Here is a 15,605-nt window from a genome sequence, read left to right as displayed (position 1 = left end):
GCTATAGATAAGAGATTGGATTTGTATTCTAGAAAGTTCAGTTGGCTGTGGGAGAAGGGATCTGAGGGGCAGAAGGGGTCCTAGGGAGAGTGAGGCGGTTGTTTATTTATTTGTTTATTTTATTTTTGGCTGCGTTGGGTCTTCATTACTGCGTGTGGGCTTTCTCTGGTTGCAGCGAGTGGGGACTACTCTTCGTTGTGGCGCGGGCTTCTCTTGTTGCGGAGCACAGGCTCTAGAGCGCAGTCTCACTAGTTGTGGCACACGGGCTTAGTTGCTCCGCGGCATGTGGGATCTTCCCGGACCAGGGCTCGAACACATGTCCCCTGCATTGGCAGGTGGATTCTTAACCACTGCGCCACCAGGGAAGTCTGCCACCCATTTTATTTATTTATTTATTTATTTATTTATTTATTTACTTATTTATTTATTGCTGTGTTGGGTCTTCGTTTCTGTGGGAGGGCTTTCTCTAGTTGTGGCAAGTGGGGGCCGCTCTTCATCGCGGTGCGCGGGCCTCTCACTATCGCGGCCTCTCTTGTTGCAGAGCACAGGCTCCAGACGCGCAGGCTCTGTAATTGTGGCTTACGGGCCCAGTTGCTCCGCGGCATGTGAGATCTTCCCAGACCAGTGCTCGAACCCGTGTCCCCTGCATTGTCAGGCAGATTCTCAACCACAGCGCCGCCAGGGAAGCCCAGCCACCCATTTTTAATTTTAGAAGCTTTTATTGTTTTATGTCTGCTAAAGCTATTTCCTCCTCATAGTATTACTTTTTCAGTGTTCCCATTCTTGCATGTTTATCTTTCCATATGGACTTTGCATCTTGTCTATCTTCATAAGAGAGCTTGCTGGTATTTTTATTGGGATTGTATTGAATTTACAAATTAACTTAGGGAGAACTAACATCTTTATAATGTTGAGTCATAAAATCCAAGAACAGGGGATATCTTTCCATTTGTTCTTAGTTGGTGTCTTTCAAGAATGTTTTAAAATTTTCCTCATGTGGGTTTTATGCATTTCTCATTAAATTTGTTCCTAAGCACTTAATCTTTTTTGTTTTTATTATGAAATGGGTTTTATCTATCCTTGTGACCTTTGTTTATTATTTGTATATATAAAGGCCGTTGAATTTTGTATTTTAATTTTGAATCCTGCTACTTCACTGAACTCTTTCACTATTTGAATTAGTTTTATCATTGGTTCTCCGGTTTTTCTCTTTTTTTCAGGTATAACATTATATCATCTGCAAATAGATATAGTTTTTTTTTTCTTTACTCAGTCTTAGGCCTTACGTTGATTTATTTTGTTTAATTGCATTGGCTAATACCTCTAGTACGATGTGGAATAGTGGTGTAGCTAGAGGTTATTTTTGCCTTGTTTCTGGTCTTAGTGGAAGTGCTTCCAGTGTTTCTTGATTAAATAAGATGTCGGCTTTAGGACTACATTTTATTGTGTTGAGAACGTATCCCTCACTTCCTATTTCATTGAATGTTTTTATTGTGAATCGGTGTTGAATTTTGTTAAAGGCTTTCTTGGCATCTATAGAAAAAAATCATGGTTTTCCCCTTAGGTTCATTAATATGGTGCATACGTGTTATGGGTTGAATTGTGTCCCCCCAAAGATGTTGAAGTCTAACTTCCAGTGCCTCATAATGTAAATTTGGAAATAGTGTCTTTACAGAGGTGATCAAATTAAAATGAGGTCATTAGAAGGACCCTAATCCAATATGACTGGTGTCCTTATAAACAGGGGAAATTTGGACACAGAGATAGACAGACACACAGGGAGAACACATGTGAACATGAAGGCGTAGATCATGGTGTTGTGTCTACAAGCCAAGGAGTGCCAAAGATTGCCAGCAAACCACCTGAAGCTAGGAGAAAGGCACGGAGCAGATTGTCCCTCACAGCCCTCAGAAGGACCCAACCCTGATGACACATTGATCTTGGACTTCTAGCCTCCAGATCTGTGAGACAATAAGTCTGTGTTTAAGCTGCCCAGTTTGTGGTACTTTCTTATGGCAGCCCTAGCAAACTAATGCTATTAATGGATTTCCTGTTATTAAACCAACTTTGTATTTCTGAATAAATCCCACTTGGCTTTGGCTGGTTCTTAATAATATCTAGGATACTAACAAAATATAAGCAGTGTTTCAGAGTAGCATGGAATTAAGAGCAACTCAAAGTCCTTCATATCCCTATTTTCCATGGTGTGTGCTCTCCCCTGGAGTCCAGTGTGACTCTCCCATTTCCCAAACTCTCAGGAGAATACTATTAGTTCTGCATGTCCTGAAAAGTTCTGTATGTCCGACTCCACTTCTCTCCCTGCGATCCCGTCCCCTTGGCTAGATGGGTGTGGGGGAACTTGAATGGTTACTTGAATATTTTACCCTAAGACACCAGGCGTTAGGAGCCTTCGTGTTGAGCCATTTCCCATGCCAAGGGGCTTCCTTTAGGGTTCTCAAACAATAGCTAGACAATTAGATCTGTTGGGATTTTTAAAAGAAATTAGTATTATAAGGATTTCACTTGGGAAACTCGTTACATACAGGAGCAGTGAAGATAGGGGTTTGCTGGCCTGTAGCAAAGAAGATTCTCTCCAGGGCTCTGGTGGGGTGGAGGCTATGGAGTCCTGCAGAGCTAGGAAGAGGGAACTAGGTCACAGCTCTGGGTGACAGAGACTCTCCCAAGACAAGTAGAAAGGGCTGCCCTGTGAGGAAATGAGCTCCCAGTTACAGGGGGATGCAGCAGAGGTTGGACATCCAGTCAAGAAGCCATCAGAGGTGGCCTTTCCCTGGGGGAGAGAAGAGGAAGAGGGGAATAGAGGAGGAGGAAGAGGGGAAGGGCATGAGTGGAGTCAGACAGGGTAGGGAGGATCCCAGTTCTGCTATTTCCTGATTGTGTGACCGGGGCATCTCCTGAGGCTCAGTTCTATCATCTGTAAAATGGGGCTAATGAGGGCTCCTGCCAAGGTGGTTGTGAGAATTACATGGGAAAAGCACCTGCACAGCAGGCCCCGTGATGGCATGGGAATCAGTTTATAGCAACCGACCAGCAGGGACCTGGGGCCAGAGCATCATCCCCAGCCCCTTCCCCCAATTTTTTGGGAGACCAAGCTCTTCCTGGCTTGTCTGGAAACCTCTCCATCTTAACCCTCAACAAGAGCAGGGCCAATGCCTCCCCCACTGCACCAGGCTGGGTGCCCTGGACAGGTCACTGTCCCTCTCTAGGTCTCTTTCCTCATCTGTCAGAGAAGGTGGGAGCTGCCAGAGATGGGCTCTGAGGTGGGCCCTTCCAGTTCTAACATCCTAGGATGGCTGGGCTTCTAACCAGCCATGTGTACATGTCTCTGCTCTTGGGACCCAGTGTCTTCAGAAAATGAGGGGGTTGGGCTAGATTGAAATAACATCGAGAGCACTTACTTTGAGTCAGGGCCCACTCTAGGGGTTTTACATGGCTCAGTCCATTTAATCCCCACAACAACAGCATGGAGTGGGTGCTACTATAATAATTTTATAGGTGAGGTGACTGGGGCACAGAGAGTTTGGGTCACTTGTCCAAGGTCACACAGCTAATAGGAGCCCAGGCAGTGAGTCCAGTGTACATTCTTGCAACCACCACGAAACACTCCTCTTGTGGCTCCAACAGTCGGAAATACAAAAGGGGGGCTGATTAGTCAGAGTGACTTAGAGGTACACTGGGAACACTGGAAGGAGAGATGAGTGGGCCTGAGCTTCTCCATCTGCGAAGTGGGCTGACACAGGCCTCGGATGAGCATAACAAACACGTCTGCCCTGCCGTCCCAGAGCCCCTACTGTGTGCTAGGGCTGGTCACTCACAAACCTTCTCAGTCTTATGCGGGAAATATGCCCCTCCTGCTGTCGCCCCATCATAGCATATTGAGTAAATAAATACTCAATACGGGCCTGGAGCTTGCTTTCCCCATCTGACAAGGGCCCTCCTTGTGACTCCTGGGGTCTGGGTCCCGCTCCTCCATCCAGAATCTTGGGGATGGATATGGACATGGAGGTAGCGCTCGCCTCTTCCAGTCCTTCTTTTGCCAGCCCCCTGCCTCGGTGCCGACCTAGGCTGGGCTCTGGGGAACTCCCGGAGATGCTGGGAGGGAGGGGCCGGAGAACGCGGGCCCGATCAAGCCGAGAGGGGTCGGGCTGCGCCGCGCAGGCCCCCAAATCCTCGTCTACTCTCCAGCGGGAGCTCTGCAGCCACCTTCGTGCCCGTTCGCCTCACAGCTCGGCGCCAGTTCGCATGCGCTGCAATCCTGGCCCTCCCGCCCAGCTGGAAACCACGCCTCTGTCCCCCCAACGGGCGGAGGCCGCTGGGCGGGCCCGGCCGCCCGGGAGTCCTAGCTCGAGCCCCGCCCCAGGCCAGCCCCAGCTGATCTCCGGCCGGAGCCAGAGGCAGCTGAGGGGGCCGGTCCAGCTTCCGCTCCAGTGCCAGCGCCGAGCCCGGCATCCCCGAGTCCGCTGGACCCGCGGCGGCGCGGCAGGTAGGAGGCGCTGCGCAGAGGGAGGTGTGTGCGAGCGCGCGTGTGTTCATGTGTGTGTTTCGGAGGGGTGTGTGTGTGTGTTATGGGTGCAGCGAGGGCCAGCGCGTGCCCTGTGAGCGCGAATCGGTGGGTGTGGGGTTGCACATCCTGCAGCCGGGGAGGAAGGAGGTGAGCGCTGGCTTTGAGGCCCGGGGTGGGGGGGGAGCTCCAGGATCCGCCCCGGCCCCGGGGGGTTCGTCCCCACCCCCGCTTGAGGCTAGGGGCCTCTTCCCACTGCACCCGAGTGTCCGGAGCTGGTTTCATGGTGCTTACGCGCCGGGGTTTACCTCCCGTGGCTTGACCGGCCCTTGCCCTCCTCTTCCTCACAATTCCCCTTTCGTGTCCCTTCCCAGGCCTCCACCCATTCAATTCCACAACCCCTCCCGGGTACCTCCCCATCCTCCGTCCCCCGGCTTGGGAAAGGGGGCAAGGCCACAATCGATTCCCTTCCTCACCATCTTCCCAGGTTGAATAGGGGCCTTTTCTCCTGTGCTGCTGGGCTTGGGTGTGTGTGTGAGGGGGCCAGGGAGGCAGGGACAGCTGGGGGAGAATGGATCTCGGGCTGCTCTGATCCTGCCACCACCTTACAGAGTTGGGCATCTGAGGAGACCCACCTGGGTTCCAGAGGTGAAGCAGGCCGGATCGTTAACAGGTGCCAAGTTCTCGCCAGGCTTCATTTCCTGTGGTGGGATTCAGCCCCAGACCCCACAGGGTGGAGGAGAGTGAGGCACAGAGGGTGAAGTGACCTACTCTCTCTCTCAGGGTTGCTGAACCAGAATTTGCAGCTGGGTTGCCCTGGCTCTCAAACCAGAATCCTCTCCCTACACCAGCATCGAAGAGAGAAGTGCCCAGGGCAGTTATTTGTAGGATTCTGGGGAGGGAGAAATCTGGGCAGACTTCCTGGAAGGGAGGGTGTTTGAGTGTGGGGCTCAGCCTACCCTATGAGTGTGAGGCCTCCTGAAGAAACTACTGTATTCTGCTGCAAGGATTGAAAGCCTCCCACCCAGGGTCTTTGGGCCTAGCCTTTGCTGCAGTCCCCAGAGTCCTGGGGTGGGGGTGGAGAGGCCTGGCTGCTTTCCCAGGCTGAGGGCGGGGCAAGCTGGGCCCAGCTGTTGCTGCTTCAGGCCAGAGCTGGGAGCCTGGACTTCGATGTGCTTAGGTGGGGCCCTGAGGAACCTCTCTTCTGACTGACGAGGCAGATGGGTCAAACCGAGAAGCCCCTGCCCAGAGTTGCACCCAGTGCTGGGTGCCAGTCCCTGCCCAGGAACTGGGGAAGGTTTCACTGCAAAGGATATATCGGTGCTGGGTGCTGAAGGATGGAAAGTTCACCAAGCAGAAAAGCAAGGGCAGGGCACTGCAGGTCCAAGGAATAGATGGGTGGAGGCCTGGACACATGTAACTGAATGATAGCCCATAGGGAGGGGCATTAAATCATCAGAAGTGCATCCCAGAAGTGTCGTCTTTGGCTCTGTGGTGGGTGAGTTGCTAGGGAGCCCCGAGCAGGGGGAGGCCCCTTCCTCTTTCCCCTTGCCTCTCCCCTCCCCAGCTCCCCACCCAGGGCTAGGCTTGGCACCTGAGGGGGGCATCTGATGGGGCTTCCCAGAGCCTGCACAGGAGGGGTGGTGGAGCAGGGGGGAGGGGGGGAGGGGAGCCACCACTGGGGGTGGAGCGGGTTTGGGGGAAGTCGATGAAGTGTGAGAGGCCTGTGGGCTTCGGGGGGTGACATCCAGGCCACTGCTCCCAGGCCAGTGCTGTCTCTGGCTGCTTCTGCCCCTGCCTTCCCTGTGGGCTCTCAGGACAGCCCTGAAGCCCTGATCCCTGAACAGGTGGCCCTCCCGGAGGCCCCAGTGGCCACAGGGAAGCCTGTCTCCATGACCTCTCCTACCTGCAGGGCCTGTCATTGTGTCACGCCTCCTCCTCGCTGAGACTGGCTCTGCACGTGACCTTGAGGCAGGGAACTTCCCCTGTGAGTCTTAGTTTCCTCATATGCAAAATGGGGGTAAATGCTGCCTAGTCATAGGGATTTAAGGGTTGATGATGAAGTTAAGTCCCGAAAGTGCTTTGCGAAGTACATGGTGTCTGGTAGTCATTATAACTAATAGTACCTAACAGTCAGCACCACTCAATCCCTTCTTCCCTGGGGGAGGGACAACCCAGAGGAAGGAGGGGCCGACTTTGGGAGGAGAAGGGTGAAAGGAAACAGGGTCTCTCCCATTGAAGTGGAAGCCCCTCTTGGCTTCAGTGGTTGAGAACTGTGGCCTTCTCAGCCCTCCTGTGGCGGGGCTCACTATCTGGGGCCTGGCAGGTGAGAAGTCTGTCTGCTGCTGGTCTTCTCACCTCACGCCTGACTTTCTCTGCCCCAGGGTCCTCAAGTGTTTTGAGTGCCTTTAGAACCCCCTCCCCTCCACCCCTCTAGCCCCTCCGGAGACCTCTTCTGCCCCTTCATGCCTCACCCTTTCTGCTCAAAGCATTCCTTGGCTGGCCTCCCGGGCCTCGCCTTGAGGGCCCCAGACTCTGCAGCTTCTCCTCCTCCCTGGGTCGATGGTGATGCCCTGGGATTGCCTCACTTTAGTTCAGGCCGAGCTGCTGACTTCACTTTGGCCTCAGGCCTTGCCTTTCCCTGTTCACTAATGGCAAAATGGGCCAAGTCCCTTTGGGGTTCTAATCCAGGTTTTTTTAGGAAGCCAGCCTTCAGGCTTGGACGTAGGAAGTTGCGAAATGTGAACATTTGCTGGCCTGTAATGGCCCGAGCTATTGCTCCCCGTTCTGATTGTTCAGGGATGTGTTTCTAGGGGTCTCAGCTTTCCCAGGACCAGGGGTATGAGGGTGCCGCTGGCTGAGGCCATGGTGGCTTGTGGGCGTGGACTGTGGTTTTCTGCCACAGTGGTGCATGTGGTCAGCTGTGAGACAGGGGACTGGTGGCCGGACTAGACCAAGCCCATTCATTGGTACCCAGCCGGCCAGCACTTTCAGGGTATGCCCAGGATGGCCTCAGGATCTTGCAGCCTGGGGGACAAAAGGCAGAGAGCCTGCTGGCCTGATCTGCCTGCCCCTGCCCAGCCAGCCCCTGCCCCATTGCCCACTGCTGGGTAACTTCTGCTAGTCAGGGTGCGGTGGTGGGACTCAACTGGTGTGTTACTAATAATACAGTAACTAAGACACTGGAGTTTGGGGTGGCTTTGTTTTCCATTGGAGCAGTTCATCCTCGCTCACTCACTTCCTTGAGCAGGAGAGAGGTGTGAGACTACATACTTACCCACAGGAATGATACTAATGGTATACATTGCCTTTCGCTGTTGTAACAAATGAACACCAATTTAGTGGCTTAAAACAACACAAATTTATCCTCTTACTGTTTTGGAGTCAAAAGTCTGGAAAGAGTCTTATGAGCTAAAATTAAGGTGTCAGGCTGGTTGCCTCTGGAGGCTCCAGGGGAGCCTCTGTTCCTTGTGGCTGTCGGCGTTCCTCACGACCTCATCACCCCATTCTCTCTACTTCCGTAACCTCATTGCCTTTTCCTCTTTTGGAGTCAAATCTCCCTCTGTCCCCCTCTTAAGGACACCTGTGATTACATCTAGGGCCCACCCGGATAATCCAGGATAATCTTTCCATCTCAAGATCCTTAATTACATCTGCAAAGTCTTTTTTGCCGTCTAAGGTAACATTCTCGGGTTCCAGGGATTGGGATGTTGGCATTTTGGGGAGCAGCTATTCAGCCTACCACAGGAGCCAACTGCAGTGTCATTGCAGGCGCCATGGGTGCCCACAGCTGCTTCCCCGAGGGGGTCACCCTCAGTGTCTGCTTCCGCCTCAGCATAGCAGCCTTTGCCGGCAGAGCCTGGGCTGCTGCAGCTCTGGCGCCGAGCCCAGCCTGAGGCCACAGTAGGCAGAGCTCAGGGATGTTTGGAAGAGGGGAGTGTGCTGGCGTGTCCCCACGGGTTGACCCAGAGACCAGACCCCATCCTGGGGTCCTTAACATAAGAGTAGGTTAAGCCTGCCAGAGTGGAGTGCATCTCAGACATTCATTCACTAGCCCCAGTGCTGTGCAGGGTCACTTGATCCCCACCGTCACCCTGTGAAGGCCAGGCCGGGAGCCCCATTTTGCAGATGAGTATACCAAGGACAGTTGGGGCTAAGCCCTGCCTAGAGCAGAGATGTGTGAGGGGAGCCAGGGGTGAGGGCAGGTTGGGCCAGCGGAGCGGGAGACCTGCATTTCATAGGTGAGAGCTCTGAGGCACAAAGAGGTAACTGTTCTTGTCCCTTTCTGGCCTCATTCTCCCCATCTGAAGATAAGGATGTGGACGGGACATTCCGAGGCTCTGATTTCTCCTCTGGGCACGGGGAGGAGGAGGCACTGGCGTTCAAGGCTGCTTCGGGCAGGAATGTGACATGGGGCCCGGAAGTGCCGCCAGCACGCCGCTTTTGCCCAGAGACGTGGTTGTCATCCTGGGAGGTCGTGAGCCTCCTGGTGCCTCCAAGGAAGGACCCCCAGCCAGACCCCCAGACAGCGCCTGGCTGTGTGCTGTGGCCCCTGGCCCAGTGTGGGTCTGCATGGATCTCCATGGCCAAGGCCATGCTTTGCAGGTCCATTTCTACAGCCTGGTCTCCCTGCCTGCGTCCTGGCCTCCTTTCCATCCAGACTTCTTGTGAATCCTCCAGGAGCCCAGCTCACACCCTGGCACGCTCCCGAGTCCTTAGCCTGGCTTTCAGGGTCCCCATAACCTGGCTGTGGCAGTGTTGCCTTGCTAGCCCTTTCTTCCTCTCCCCTGCACCCTGTCCTCCCGCCTTGCCTAAATGGTTTCCTCCTCCCAGGAGGTTCCGTCTTCCTCTGAACCTTCCAGTTCTGTCTCTTAAAAATCACAGCCCACCCTATGAGCTCCTGCTTAGATGCCGCCTCCTCCTCGAGCCTTTCCTGCCCCGTCTGAACGCATCACTGCCCTCTTAGAGCAGATCTCTCTGGCTGGTGCTGGGGTTGCTGTCTCTCCTCCACCAGGCTGACCTCCCGGGCTGAGCCTGGTCCGACTTTTCGCTGCCCCCTTGGCCAGGCACAGAGCAGGTGTGGGAAGGTTGAATGGGAGCATGCGGCTGAGTGGGACTCCCTGGAGCTGATGAGTGGGTCGCTGCCTTTGCTCGAGGGAGGGAGTGGTGGGCCAGGCAGAGCAGAGCCCTGACATGAGGCAGGCTCCTGACTGTCCTGAATGCACCTCTTCCCTCTCTACGCCCCCTGGGCCTCATCTGTGCAATGAGAACAGTACAGCTCATTTCTGAGGGTGTGCAGGAGTTTGACCTAGGAATTGAGCCTCAGTTTCCCAGTCTGAGAAATGGGCACCATCCCACCAGGTTTCCAACCTTGGTTCTTGGAGGCAGGTGGTGCGAGAGGCACAGACTACCTATGCAGAAAGCAGAAAAAGAGGCTGTCCTGGTGACAAACATAGCTGATTGGAAAAGAGCAAGAAGTGTCCCCCTCTCCACCATTCAATGGTGAGAGCCTGCAGGCCAGAGAGGGCAGGGTCTTGCCTGAGGTCACACAGCCCAGTGGAGCTGAGGCAGCTTCAGTGACCTGATCAAGTCTCATTTTTGTAGGTTGTTTCCCCTGTGGGGAGTGAGCAGCACCTGTGAGCTGCAGGTGTCAACCCCGCCCCAGTAGGGTAAGAAACAGCCGCTGCTGCTCCGGCGCTCAGTGGCGCCTGCCCCTCCCTCTGCACTTTCTCACCAGATACGCTGCTGGGCTGGGTTTCCCAGGCCCAGTGACCTTCAGTGCCCAAGCCAGCTGCTCACCCTGCCCGATGCCGAGCCTTGGCCAGCCTGCTGCCCACGAAGGTTCCCAGCTTCTTCCTGTCCCTGCTGATGCCCGGCAGATCCAGCTGGATCTCACCTGCTTACTGAGGCTCCCCGGCCCCCTCCTCACAACACCCAAGTCCCAGTGGGAACCGCTGAGGGGCAGAGGCCTGGGGACTCAGCCAGGGCCACACAGCGAGCCAGCCCCGAGGCTAGCTTTCCCCTCATATACACGGCCGGCCGGGGGACACCAGCACCCCAGGACCAGCGAGGGACCCTGAGCCCCAAACACGCCTGGCCCTGCCCTCCAGACCCACTTGTCTCTTAGCACAGAGCGCTTGGTCGGGTTTACGTATTAGAAAGCTCACTGCAGCTGGGTGGAGACTGGATTGGACACAGATAGAAACCATAAGGGGAGGGCAGTGGAGAAGAAAGACAGGATTTCCCGGTCCCGGTGACGCCTGCTTGGCCTTGGCCAGAGTGACTCACTGGGCCTGGCCCCCTGGTTCTGCTGCCGGAGCCCCCGTGGCCCCGGCGCAGCTCACGCTTCTCGCCCCTTCTCCCCCGCCACCCTGCCATCCGTTCCTCAGCACAGGGTGCATGGGGGAGATGGGGTCCTGGGAGGCCACAACACAACCACAGTCGGACACAGAGAGATGTGTTGAGCATGTTAATGAAACGGTGGCTCGTGGGGCAAGAGAGGAGTGGGAGTGGCTCTACAATAAAAGGGAAGGAACTCATTGATAAAACCCAAACTCTGAGGCTCCAGGCCCCCTCCCTGGCCTCTGGCCTTCCCTGCCCTGGCTCTGGCTGAGGCTCTCCCTGGCCCGCGTTACTACTTCAGCACCTGACCCTCGGTCTCACCCCTCCACCCCTCCTGGCTGCCCCATGCCCTCAGTGAGAGCCCCCTTCCCAAAGCCGGCATCCCAGTCTTGCAAAGCCGGTCCTGCCAGCTTTCCCCACTCAAAGCTCTGCACCCTGGCCTTCCCTCCACCTGCAGTGCATCCTGCCTGCGTGCTCCCCCTGCAGATTCCCGCCTAGCCTTCCAGCCCTGCTCTGTCCAGTTCCATCTTGGAGAGACACCACCATTCTTCCTGCCCCTATAGCCCCACCTGCAACATGCATTGCTTCTGGGACCACTGACCACAGTGTGTCTGGCTTAGTTCTTGGTCTGTGCCTGTCACCCTGTGCCTCTCCTCCCTGGGACTGCCGTGAGGATCTGACCCCCTCCTGTCAGCTCAGGACCAGCCCAGAGGGGTGCCAGAGAAGACGAGCACGTTGGAATTGACTGTTCCCTAAATTATAAGCTGCAGCTGTTCAGCCCTTCCCTGGTCATGTGGCGTAGGGGAGGGGGCTCTGTTGCCTGGAGTGGGATGTGGTGGGAGGTTGAGGGAGCGGGGCCGGGGTCGGGGAGCTTTGTCTGTCGGGCATCCTTGGCTCCTTCGGCCGGCCCTGGATGACACCCACTCTGCCAGGCCATGCTGCGCCCTGGGCTCCCACTGTGGGGTGTGGGAACTGGGGCACAGAGGAGGGACCCGCAGCAGGCCTCCTGCAGTCTCCTTTCACTCCCGCAACTGGCTGGTCCCCAGGTGGAGTTGGGTCTGCCTCCCACCCAGCTCTGCGTTCACACATGGGCACACAGGCTCTCTGGCCTGCCTTCCGGTTTTGCTGCCCTGGTCGTGTCCTTTTCCAGTGCATTCTCCATGTGGCAGCCAGGCGGATCTCAAGTCCCTCCCCTGCTCAGCACCCTTCCCGCTCTCCATCACCTCAGGATGAAGCCCGATCCCTGCGCCTGGCCTTCCGGGACCTCTGGCTGGGATCCTGGGCAGCCTTGCCTGTGGTCTCCTCCCGCACCCACACCGCCACTCTGCCTCAGCTCAGTTCCTTTCCCTGAGCGCCCTGCCTGCCCTCAGGGCCGAGAACATCTCCTGAGGATGGGGCCTGGCTGGTTGGTACCCCCTCCTCAGAGAGGAAGCTTTGGAGGTGTGTGCCCTGTGGGGTGTGGGGCTGCCACCCCGACCTTGTGGGATCCTCTCTTGGACTTGAGCACCTCAAGGGTCAAAGCCACAGGTGTCCTGAGAGACAGAGGAGGCGGCTCGCAGGAGGTCACAGCCTGTGCATGAAAAAGGCCGAGCCCGGACTAGTGCTGTGACCCAGCCGGGCTTCTTCCCTGCTCTACAGCCCCTGGGTCTTCCCACCCTGGGTGCCAGGCAGAACCCTACGGCTATGTAATGTCCCCAAAACTGGTGGGATCGGGGTCACTAGATTCAGCTAGGCCTTCTTCCCAGGGCCCCTGCACAGGCTTTTTCTGTTTAAGATTTTATTAAAGCACAACTGACCTACAGAACAATGCTTAAGTCATAGATACGTAGCTCTGTGACCCTATCCATGCGGCCAGCACCCAGATCAAGGAGCAGTGTTACTGGAACCCCAGAAGCCCCCCTCCTACCCCTTCCAGTCACTACCCCCAAAGGCAGCCACCATCCTGCCTTCAACTCACTGTAGATGGCTTATATCTGCTTTCCAGTTTTACATCAGTGGAATCGAAGTATTGTTCTCTTGTTTACTATTGTGCTCATGAGAGCCAGCCATGAGTTGCATGCAGCAATAATTTGTCCATTTTCGTTACTGTATAATATTCCATTAAACACCATATTCATCCTTTCTTCTGGTGATGGACATTTTGGGTTGTTTCTAATTTTTATCTATAACAAATACTACGACACTAAACACTCTTGTACTTGTTTTTTGGTGAACATGTGCACGTGCTTCTGTTCAGTATCTACTTAGGAGTAGAATTACTGAATGATAGAGTATGCATTTGTCCAGCTTTAATTGATGCGGTCAGATGTTTTTGCAAAGTGGTTGTATTAGTTGACACTCCCACCGCCAACGTGGAAGAGCTGGACTTGGGGGGGAGAGGGAGAGAGAGAGAGAGAGAGAGAGAGAGAGAGAGAGAGAGAGAGAGAGAGAGAGAGTGAGTGTGTGTGTGTGTGTGTGTGTGTGTGTGTGTGTGATGTTTTCCCCTGCAGCCATTCCGGTCAGGGCGTAGTGGTATCTCATTGTGCTTTTAATTTGCATTTCCTTGATGATTAGTGAAGTCCAGCACTTTCCTTCCATCTATTGGCCATTTGGATATGCTCTTTTCCTAATATTTTCTTCAAAAAGCTTCACTGTTTTACCTTTCAGTTAGATTTGCAGTCTATGTGGAATTGCTTTTGAGTGTGGTGTGCGTTCGGGGTCAAGATGAAGCTTTTCCCACACGGATAGCTAGTCAACTGAGCACCATTCATTGAAAAGACCATCCTTGCCCTAATGCACTGTGATGTCACCTTTTGTCAAAATCAGGTGTCCTCGTCTTGGAGGGCTCTCTAGTCTGTTTGTCTACCCTATGCCAGCCCCACACTGTGTCAATCGCTAGAGCTTTGTGAAAGGTCTTGTCACCTTGAGTGTGAGTCCTCCAGCTGCTCTTTTTCACGTGGGCTCGGCTGTTCTTGGCCCCCTGAGTGCTGGCTCTGTTATCCCACCCCTTAGAGGAAGCCCCAAGGCTCAGAGAGGTGAGGTGACTTTCCCCTGCCACACAGTTCTGGAACGCAGTCTTGGCTTCTTCCTGGGCAGCACCCTGCCCTCCAGGTGTGATGTAATGCTGCGGTGCCCGCCGGCACCACCGGGAACTTAACAGATTTCTTGAAATCACCTTCCTTCTTCCTTGATATTTTTGAAAGGAAGCTGTGCATTTACTCTAAATGGAAAGTCAGTATTACTCTCTAAGTACAAGGTAACTGGAAGAATCTTAAAACTGAAGGAAAACAGAAAAATCCCTTCCGTTGCAGCCAGGTGCTGTTGCTGTGAGCCTGGGGCTGGCTCTTCCTTTGTTAAGTAGGTGGGCAAGGGCCGTGAGGGTTTCAAGACTTGCTGGACCGAACTGAGTTCTCCTTGAGAGAGAAGTGGATGGGGAATAACTTTCTTACTGACTTATTTACTGCCACGTAAAGCAATTTAGAGCGACCCCTAAAATGATCACAGTACTAACGTGGGGCCAGCTTTGGGAAGCCCCGGTGTGATGAGGAGGCTGGAGGCTTGAGGTCCAGCTCATGGGCTGCAGGTTTTGTGCATGTTCCTTTTATGTTCTCATCTAAAAAATGGGACTGAAACTGTCTCCTGTTTCCCCCTGGCGGCGGTGGCTGAACTGTCCAGGAAGGCTCAGTGCTATCTGCCCCCGCTGTAGCTGGCTCCTTGTGGCCTGCTGCAAGATGAGCCCTTACTCTGCCCACGCACCCCTGGCCTGTCCCTGCCACCTCCAGCAGGTCCAGGGACAGCAGATCAGGGCACACCCTCCCGGAAGGAGGTCCACACTGTTTCCAAGGTGAGGATAGATAGAGCTCCTATGGGGCAGGCCCCGGGGCAGATGCCACCTTAGAGGCTGGAACCAGGAAGGGCTGATAGCAGTTCAGAGGGGTTAGTAAATTGCCCAAGGACACACAGCGCTAAGTGGCGCAGCTGGGATTCAAACTCAGGTCTGACTGACCTGCTGGAAGGCTGGGTTCCCTGAGCTCCCTGGTGGGTGCTCCCATGCCCTTGTTCTGACCCGGGTCAGTGCCCCCATGCTCAGTCTGTGGAATCCCACTGTGCCAGCTGGGTCTGAATCAACTTGTGCTTTCCTGCCTCTGAGCCTTTGCTTGAGCTATTCCCTCTGCCTGGAGTGGCCTTGCTCTCCTAAAGCACAGCTGAATTCTGGGTCCAGGCCTTTGTGAAGGCTTCTTTGTGTCCCTCTTGCTGGAATGACTCATATTCCATGCTGCCTTGTGTCTGTTGGCTGCAGGAGACCATGAAGTTCCTTGGGGACAGGAACCCTGAATTGTTGTAACCCTCCTGGCAGGGGAGGCACATAGTAGATGTGACCCAGACATGCGTGCTGACATCCCCCAGGGACACAGTGCATTGAAGTACGCCAAGTGCTAGTCCATGCGGCCGTGTCTCATTTGATCCTCCCAGAGGCCCTGGCACATTATCTCTTCCTTCCACACAAGGACCATGCAGACCAGAGAGGTGACGTGGCCTGTCCAGGTCTCACAGCTTAGGGAGACATTGCGAAACTAAAGCCAGGTCTCCGTCAGGAGCTAGAGAAGGGCTGGGCCACAGCAGAGAGCTCCAGGGCTTTAGCTGCATTTTCCACGGACAGCATCAGGAACAGGAGGGGAGGAGGGGAGACAGAGAGAGAGAGAGAGGCCTGATCTAGTGGGAAGGGGCGAGCCCTGGCCTTCAGGAGACCTGAGAGCTGGTGCAG

The 15,605-nt window shown here is 54.7% G+C and overlaps 1 protein-coding gene across 3 annotated transcripts in view; it reads left to right on the top strand.

Annotated features, from left to right (window-relative positions):
- Positions 1-15,605, top strand: part of CAPN5 (calpain 5) — a 57,458-nt gene that overhangs the window by 379 nt on the left and 41,474 nt on the right. The window contains exon 1 of one of the 3 annotated variants that reach the window (XM_033862211.2): positions 4,351-4,501. The exons of 1 other annotated variant lie outside the window; for it this stretch is intronic. The gene's annotated coding sequence lies outside the window, so the exon portion shown is untranslated. One more of the 3 variants, XM_073808404.1, reaches the window with a different exon arrangement.

Source organism: Tursiops truncatus, chromosome 8 (genome assembly GCF_011762595.2).
Source record: "Tursiops truncatus isolate mTurTru1 chromosome 8, mTurTru1.mat.Y, whole genome shotgun sequence".
In the NCBI taxonomy this organism is placed as follows: domain Eukaryota; kingdom Metazoa; phylum Chordata; class Mammalia; order Artiodactyla; family Delphinidae; genus Tursiops; species Tursiops truncatus.
This window is presented reverse-complemented; position numbering and strand designations above follow the sequence as displayed.